General features: G+C 41.3%; 1 pseudogene; it reads left to right on the plus strand.

The window, feature by feature from the left end:
- Positions 1-8,584: 8,584 nt before the first annotated feature.
- Positions 8,585-9,591, plus strand: LOC102394933 (annotated as a pseudogene).
- Positions 9,592-9,892: the final 301 nt, after the last annotated feature.

The following is a 9,892-nucleotide window of genomic DNA, read 5'->3' on the forward strand; positions in this document are numbered from 1 at the left end:
CCAGTTTGTCTTCCTCTCTCACCTTTTACATTTCCCCCAGAAAGTGACTGTCACAAATATCTGGGTGAACAAGATTGTGAAATGTGGTCATAAAACAAGCTATTATTTCTAAACTCTTCTTTGTCACATTGTAACACTCCACAAAACACCTTCCCTCGGGCTATGACTCACATTAATTGATCCCATCAACACCATAGCTGTATCCTGAGTGACTTCACAACACCCTCTATTTCAGGAAAAGCCAATCAGGTTATGGGTTTGCTAGTAAGAAAAATTACCAAGGAGCAGTTTGTGGATGTAAGAGCTATGAAAATTCTAAAGAGAAGTAATCAGCAAAATAACAAGCATCTTTTCACTTCTTGGTAGTAAACAGTCCAAGCTCCCAGAAGCAACACTTAACCTATCGTATTAAACGGTAATGGACAAGTATTAGAAATGTCTATGTCAGCTCTGAGAATCTGTCAGCAGCCAAACGTCATTTGAAAGTTCAGTTCTTTTAAGTATTCTTCGTCAAGCTTCTTTCTCCAGTGCTCTTTTCCTACTAGGACAAAGCCCTTCAATCCCAGAAGAATAATTCTGCTCTTGTTTTCATGATTTGTTTACTGGTTCATTTCAGAGGGCGAGCCAGCAGAAGCGGAAGTGTCCTAAGGAGTCTTTCATGTCTCATGATTTTCTACTGTGTCACTCCTGATAGTGCTGCCCTCTGCCAAAAACTATTTGAGGAGCCCACTGGGCAAGCTGCTGAGGAGACCCCAGCACTAACTGGGGCACAGGCTGCACACACGTCCCCTTTACCCCAGCAAGGAGCCCCTGCAAGTACTTGCTAAATCTTTACCGTACATCACAGAGCGAGGAAAGTGATAGAACAATCACAGTTACACCAGCAGCTCTTCTCTCTCTCAACAAGAAGAATCAGCTGGCCTGGAGGGTGAGTTCTTTTGGGAAAGAGGTGACAGAATCTGAAGAATGCAAGAGGGCTTTGCTCTAGCAGACCTCCTCAGGAGGGAAGGGCTTCCCTGGTGGCTCAGACAGTAAAGAATCTGCCTGCAATGCAGGAGACCCAGGTTCAATCCCTGGGTCGGGAAGATCCCATAGAGAAGGGCATGGCAACACACTCCAGTATTCTTGCCTGGAGAATCCCATGACAGAGGAGCCTAGTGGGCTACAATCCATGGAATTGCAAAGAGTAAGACACAACTGAGCAACTAACACTTTCACTTTTAGGACGGGAAATAGACTTAATGAGTGTGATTTATGAAGGGACCTTGGGGCCTCTTTTAAGAAAGCAGTTATGGCTGAAATAGAGGTATCCTGCAAGATGCAGATTCTGGCAAGCTGTGAGGGATTGGTGTGGAGGAGGCAGGAGTTAAGGGCTGTCAAATAGGCAGTATCAGCCTCTCGCGTCCCACGCTTGGAGCAGACAGCCAGCCTTACTCAATCACAGCCTGTGATCACAGCCCTTTTCCAAAAAGTGATCCAGGCACCACTGCCTATGAAAAGGCATTTGCACTTGAGAAGAATTCCATCTGCCATACTTGCTTGAATTTAGGCTTAAAAATAAGTCACCTGTTTTCCTCTGTAGCTTGATTTAGCCAATGTTGCTTGGACAAAGAAAGAAGGCAAAGTTTCAGAAGAAAGCCAGGAAGAACAAGTTCATAGACTAATACTAAGGACATAATTATAAAACTAGTGGTCTACTTCTGGGTCCCTACACTTAAAATGTGCCAGTTATTATGTGTCATTTCTAATCCTCATAAATCTTGCAGTGGGCATTAGTATCATTTCCCCTGCTTTTTTTTTTTTTTTTTCCTTTTGAGGAGACTGGTACTCAAAGAAGTTAAGTGATTTTTCCTAAACCAAAGAACTTGTAAGTAACCAAGCCAAGGTCCTTTGATTCGCAAATCCCAAATTCACTCTTCTAAGCCATTTCCCAAAGTGGGAGATGGTTTTAAAGAAATGCCTTTATTTTTATATGTGACTTTCATTTATGAGAGGTGTCATGTTTTTCTATTTATAGAAGTGAAATAAAATCTTCCTTGAAAACAAGTTATATCTCAAAAACTAACACTGATTTAAAGAAAAATATTAAGAGAGTAATAGTCCGGATATTTACGAGAGTACAGCAAATGACAACTATTAAGAGAGTCAAAGTGAAACAACTTGAAATAAGTGATTTGTACTAACTTCTCCTCAAAGCTCAGGAAAAAGAGGTAGTACTCAAACTTAGAAGCAGGGAAACAACAAACTGGGCCTGTGGCTTCCTCTTCTGTGTTCTTCAAAACTCCCTCTACGTTAATCGAGCATGCACAGGCCTTGGAGGGAGTTTTCTGTTCTCAGAAAACTGAGACTGCAGTCAGGAAATTAAGAGGTGTCTATGCTGCACTTCATTCCCTTCAAGGTCAGGATCTGTGCTATCAATAGTGACAATCAGCTAACACATAAAATTATGTTGTGCCAATGAACTAAGAGAAAGCTACGGGAGAAACCCAGGAGCCCATTTCCCTTCCCAGACATCTTACATAAACTTACTCAAGACAGACTCAAAACATGGGTGGTTCTTAAGCTGGCAGCAAGGCGGGGGAGACAAGACAAATGTCTGAGGGCAAGTGGTGTTTGTATGGGGCTTTCCAGGTGGCACTAGTGGTAAAGAATCCACCTGCCAATGAAGGAGCCACAAGAGATGCATGTCCTATCCCTGGGTCAGGAAGATCCCCTGGAGGAGGAAATGGCAACCCACTCCAGTATTCTTGCCTGGAGAATCCTGTGGACAGAGGAACCTGGTGGGCTACAGCCCAAGGGGTCACAAAGAATCAGACATGACTTAGCAACTGAGCATGCATGCAGAGTGTTTCTACAGAAATCCTGGAATGGCACTTTGCACAAATGTCCCCATTACATCAAAATGGTGACTCATCCCTACCCTCAGTGGCAGCTGATGGGCAGCAATATAAATTTCTAGAGTGACCTCGACTTTTTTTTCCCCACTGTTTTGATTTTTAGAGAAAACCCTACCAACGTCAAACCACCTCTGGCCAGTATCATCTGCTGACAGCATCAGCAGGCGGCACTACTATAATTCCTGAATTCCAAGATGCACTCTTCCCACCAACACACACACGCTTCAGCACTGCTGACGCTGAAAGATACCTTCTACCCGACTGGTACATTCCATGTGGCCACTCTTTTTCCTTCTTCATTGTACCTCACACTTGATTTTCCCTTGCAATTGAGTAAACAGAATGTTCACATGGGTTCCCAGGAATTAGGGTCAGTCTTCATTTCAGAAGTATGTCACCAAATAGACACCTCTCTACATATTATTGGATTTTAAAAAAATATTTATTTATTTGGCTGTGCCAAGTCGTAGTTGCAGCTCTTGAGATCTCCAATCTTCACTGCAGCATTTGGGATCTTTCAGTTGCAGCATGCGAACTCTTAGTTGTGACATGTGCGATCTAGTTCCCCAACCAGCGATTGAACCCAGGCCCCATGCAATGACACTGTGGAGTCTTAGCCACTGGACCACCAGGAGAGCCCCATATTATTGGTTTTGAAGTCATTTCTCTTTTAAACTATTAAATATTAAGACATTTTGTTATGGAAAATTCATTTGAACAAAGTTGGTAGAAAGAAAAAAAATGTCAATGATCAAAAGGATGCTACTATGTCCCTAAGGTTAGAGTCACCTTACTATCAAGATAGAAAGTATAGAGCAAGGAGAACCAGCTAATTCACAAATGGAAAATTTCAGTGTTCATTCATCTTTGTTTTTAATAATTCCATTTGTGTTCACATGTTAGATCACAAGGTTGTGATGTTATTCTTCATGCTGATTTCTCATGTAAATTACAAATACATCTTTCTGATGATGATTTATGGAGTTAGCTATTCATCTTCCCAATGGAGGTACCTACAAAGAAACAATTATTCTACCTCTGAGATGGCATATCATAGAAGGAACGGTTTCCAGATGCTTTGATTTAAAAAGGCTTCAAGAATATATGCAACGTAAAATTCCAAAGCAAGCAAAACTAATCCTGTTAGCAGTCAATGCAGAAGGTGGAGGGAGGGGGTTAGTGACCGAGAACAAGCTCACAAGTCCCTCCTGGGGTAGTGGAGGCTGGTAATATTCTTTTCCTTGACCCGGGTGGTGACTTCCCAGGTGTGTTTACTTTGTGATAATTCACTGAGCTGTGCACCTATGAACATTGCATATTTCTGAATATATGTTACATTCTTCCTTTTAAAAAGAAGTTTACAAAATACACTCAAATGACACAGGACTTCCTATATTATTTGTTAACAACAACAACAACAAAATGGGGGGAGGGGGGCAGGAATCGATTCTCCCTCATGTAAGGTGTGCTAGCGGCTTTAACATTACATTGACTAGAGGGGGGTCAACATTGACCCTAGAGCCACGAATCTTGATGTTCTTCCAAGTCATTCTCTGTTCTCTAGCATTATCTAAATGGAACACAGCTGTATATAAATGACAATTTCTGGTCCTTCTCAAAGAATATCACTAAGCCTGAAAATCAGAAATACTGATATTTCTATTCGTGTGCAATAGTTTCTGTAAAATCATAGACATGTTGTCCTAACACACATAACTGGCCCTGGCAGGGCTTAGAAGACAGCCATAACTGGGAATGACTTTCCTCAGTAACCAGGTTCCAACAGGACAGAGCAGGGGCATGGACGCTGGAGTCCTCTGTCTCAGCTTACCCTGGTTACTGGGGACCAGGAAAGGCTCGACCAGTGTGACACTCTTCCTGTGCTCCCCGCAGACCAGGGAGCACACGGCGAATGGGTGGGGCTTCGGGCACAGGTGATGAGAAAGGGATGGGGAGCAAAAGGACGCATGTCCCTGGGAACCAGGCATCGTGGGAGCACCGACGACATCTGTGTGAAATTCCAGCACCCATCAGCATGTGTGCAGGACACCGAACTGACTCAGGTGTTAAATTTGCTTGTACCACCACTGACTTTAGGTGATGTCCGTTAAAGACCCAAACAAAGGCACACGGACCCCTCTAGCTCTCCCCACTGCCAGAGCAAGTACATTTCTGTCAGTGGGTAAGGGCTATTATTCCCCCAAAAGCCTCTGTACTCCCAACTGTACCCTGCATCTGCTGGGGACATGGAACAGTTCAGCCTTTCTCTCTCCCCTCTCCCTGCCCAACTGGGCCCTTGTCTCTTCCACCCCTTATTCAGCACCGGCTGAGACCCACTCATCTCCCTTACCCTAGATCACAATATAGATGTTTTGAAATAAGATAGGTGATCATCAGGAAAATACCAAAAACACAGTGAGACATCACCTCATACCCATTAGGATGGCTACTATTCAAACACCACAAAGCAAAACAGAAAAGAAGACATGCTGGTGAAGATGTGGAGAAACTGAAAGCATTGTGCTCTATATGTGGGAATACAAAATGATGCAGCTACTGTGGAAAACAGTATGGCACTCCCTCAAAAAGACTGAGAACAGAATTACGATACAATCCAGCAACTACACTTTTTGGTATTGAAAGCAAGGCCTCAAAGAGACATTTAGTACACCTATTCTCCTAAGAGCATTTTTGTAATAGCCGAAATGTTAAAGCAACCCAAGTGTCTGTCAATGGATGGGTGGATAAACAAAATGTGATTTATACATACAACGGAATATTACTCAGCCTTGAAAAGAAAGGCAACTCTAACACATGCAACAACATGCATGAACCTTGCACCCATTATGCTAAGTGAAACAAGTCGGTTATAAAAAGACAAGTACTGTATGACTCTCCATTTATATGAGCTATATAGAGCAAACAGATTAGTAGGAACAATTCACACTTGTATGTGCAATTAGTCTACAACATGGCAGGCAAGAATATACAATGAGAAGGTGTCTTCAATAAATGATGTTGGAAAACTGGATAACTACATGCAGATGAATCAGTATGGACTACTTTCTCATACCATGCACAAAAATAAACTCAAACTGGATTAAAGATTTAAATGTAAGACCCGAAACCATGAAACTTCTAGAGGAAAACACAGGCAGTACTCTCTTTGACATCTAAGATGTCAAGTAATCTTGTTTGGAAATGTCTCCTCAAGCAAGAGAAACAAAAGCAAAATTTGGAAATATGTCCTCAGGCAAGGGAAACAAGAGCAAAAATAAACAAATGAGACCACATCAAATTAAAAAGCTTTTGCACAGCAAAGGAAACTATTAGCAAAATGAAAAGGCCATTTACTGAATGGAGAAGATAGTAACATCTGCAAACAATATTTCTGATAAAGGGTCAATATCCCAGATATACAAGGAAATCATACAATGCAACATCAAAAACATAGAGAACCTGATTTTAAAATGGGCAGAGGATCTGAACAGACATTTTTCCAAAGATTAAAAAATAGCCAACAGGCCCATGAAAAGATATTCACCATCACTAATGACTAAGGAAATGCAAATCAAAACCTCAGTGAGATACCATCTCACTCCTGACAGAATGGCTATTATAAAAAAGACAAAAAATAACAAATGTTGGCATGGATGTGGAGAAAAGAGAATCCTCCTGCACTATTAGTGAGAATATAAATTGGTGCAGACACTATGGAAAATGTACGGCGATTCCTCAAAAAATTAAAACTACCATATGATCCAGAAATTCCAGTCTTGGATATTTATCTAAAGAAAACAAAAACACTAATTAGAAAAGATATATGCACCCCAATGTTCATTGCATCATTATTTGCAATAGCCAAGATATGGAAGCAACCTATGTGCCTATCAACAGATGAATGGATAAGGAAGATATAGTACACATATACAATGGAATACCACTTAGCCATAAAAAAGAATGAAATCTTGTTATTTGCCACAACATGGATGGACCTAGCGGAGAAGGCGATGGCACCCCACTCCAGTACTCTTGCCTGGAAAATCCCATGGATGGAGGAGCCTGGTAAGCTCCAGTCCATGGGGTCGCTAAGAGTCGGGCATGACTTGAGAGACTTCACTTTCACTTTTCACTTTCGTGCACTGGAGACGGAAATGGCAACCCACTCCAGTGTTCTTGCCTGGAGAATCCCGGGGACAGAGGAGCCTAGTGGGCTGCCGTCTATGGGGTTGCACAGAGTCGGACACGACTGAAGCGACTTAGCAGCAGCAGCAGCAGGATGGACCTAGAGGGTATTATGCTACGTGAAATAAGTCAGACCAAAACAAGATAAATGCTGTATGATTTCAATTATATGTGGAATCTAAAAAATAAAACAAATGAACAAACACAACAAAACAGAAACAAAGCTAGAGATAGAGAACAAACAGGTGGTTACCAGAAGGAAATAGGTGAGGATGATTAAGAGGTACAGACCTCCAGCTGCAAAATAAATGAGTCATGAGCATAAAATAAACCAAGTGTGGGGAATCACGTCAATAAATAATATCTTTGTGATACAGCATAACTAAACATTGCAGTTATCATTTTGAAATGTATGGGAAAAAATCACTATGTTGTATAACAGTAATTAACATATTTAAGTCAAACATACTTCAAAAACAAACAGGGCCTTCCCTGGTGGTCCATTTCTAAGACTCTGAGCTTTCACTGCAGGCGGCATGGGTTTGATCCCTGGTCTGGGAACTAAGATCCTGAATGCCTCATGCCACAGTGAAATTTTTTTTTTAATTAAAAAAAAAAACAACCTACAAACAAACTCAAAGAAAAAGAGATCAGATTTGTAGTTACAGAGGTAGGGGAGTGGGAGGAAGGGGAATTGGATGAAGGCAGTCAAAAGACACAAACTACCAGCTATAAGACAAATAAGTACTAGGGATATAATGTACAGCATGATAAATTAACACTGCTATATGGACAGAGGAGCCTGACAGGCTACCATTCATGGGATCACAAAGAGTCAGACACGACTAAAGTGACTTAGCACGTTACATATAAAAATTAAGAAAGTAAATCCTAAGAGTTCTTACCATAAAGAAAATTTGTTTCTCCTTTTCCATTTCTCTAATTTTGCATCTAAATGAGATGATGGATGCTCACTAAACGTACTGTGATAATCGTTTCATGATGTATGTAAATCACATCATTGTTCTGTACACGTTAAGCCTATACAATGCTGTATATTAACAATGCCTCGCGCTCTTCCCCGGGCCGCTCACTGCAGGACCAACTCCGGTGCCCCTGCCACCTGCGAAGCCGCCCCTGCCCCGCAGCCGCCGCCACCGCCTCGGGACCGGCTGTATGGTTAGGCCACAATCTTCAATGAGTAGACATATTCCTCAGTTCTGTGGTGTTCTCGGTCACACATTTATGGCGTTTCTGAAGGGCAGTGGAGATTACTGCCAGGCACAGCACGACCTCTATGCAGACAAGTGAACTGCAGAAATTCATTACTGCTCAACCAAGAAGCCCCCAAAAGACTGGTTAACCTGGACACAGAAGTGTTGAATTGAAATCCACAGAGCATTTTTATACAAGAGTTCTGATCTGGATGGGGTAAACCTCAGGGCACTTCCTTTCTATTGCCTCAGTACTACTGGATTGAAGAATTGCTGCTTCTTGTTAAGAGGTTCATTCATTCATTATTCCCAACTTCATACTTAAAAGCACTGAGAATTTCAAGTGGAGTATATTAAAGTTGACTGTGTTTCTTTGCATCATTTCTGTATTCAATTTTTTAAATTCTTTCATATCCCTATTGAGTGTTTTTTAACTAAATTAACATGGCTCGAATGAACCGCCCAACTCCTATGGAAGTTACATACAGGAACATGAGATTTCTTATTACACACAACCCAACTAATGCAACGTTAAGCAAATTTATAGAGGAACTTAAGAAGTATGGAGTTACCACAATCGTAGAGTATGTGAAGCGACTTATGACACTACTCTTGTGGAGAAAGAAGGCATCCATGTCCTTGATTGGCCTTTGGATGATGGCGCACCAGCATCTAACCAGATTGTTGATGGTTGGTTAAGTCTTGTGAAAATTAAGTTTCGTGAAGACCCTGGTTGTTGTATTGCTGTTCATTGTGTTGCAGGCCTTGGCAGAGCTCCAGTGCTTGTTGCCCTAGCATTAATTGAAGGTGGAATGAAATATGAAGATGCAGTACAGTTCATAAGACAAAAGCGGCGAGGAGCTTTTAACAGCAAGCAACTTTTGTATTTGGAGAAGTATCGTCCTAAAATGCGGCTGCGCTTCAAAGACTCCAATGGGCATAGAAACAACTGTTGTGTTGCATTCAATAAAACCAGGGTGCATGATGCCATTGATTGGAAGTGGAACCTGAGACAGGATGGAATTTGTCGTACATAGCAGATAGCCCGGTTGACTTGGTGAATAAGTCTGATGAAGCTTCCATAAGGAGTGTTGAAAAGCAGTTTTACCAGGCCATAGGCCTGGCAGAATTGTAGTCTCTGTTCAGGTTATGATCAACCTATTTGGATACTAGTAAAGAATTCTTGCTGTTCAGCATTTAATATGTGCTTATAATTTGTACCAATTGACCTTTCCTGAAATCATGCAGTATTGAGTCATGTCATTAAATCTGTTTCCATGCCAGAATCTTACCAATATGTAAGAAATTTAGAAAGACTAGGTGCCAAAATACCCAGCACAATACTTGTATATTTTTAGTATCATATAGAACAAATCCCAGGAACTATGAACACTCTGGACCTTATGTGGTTTATTCCTTGCATCATTTCAAACATAGAAAATAGGGCCTATGAGGTTTGTTTGCTCACAATATGTTTACATCTCCCACACTCATACCAGTATCCATCAGATTTGCTCCCTTTTTAATTAACCAAGTCTTACAGTGATTATTTAATATCTTTCTATAAATCTCACTTTATGTTGTAGAAGGCCCCCA

The sequence above is a fragment of the Bubalus bubalis genome, chromosome 3, assembly GCF_019923935.1.
Source record: "Bubalus bubalis isolate 160015118507 breed Murrah chromosome 3, NDDB_SH_1, whole genome shotgun sequence".
NCBI lineage: Eukaryota > Metazoa > Chordata > Mammalia > Artiodactyla > Bovidae > Bubalus > Bubalus bubalis.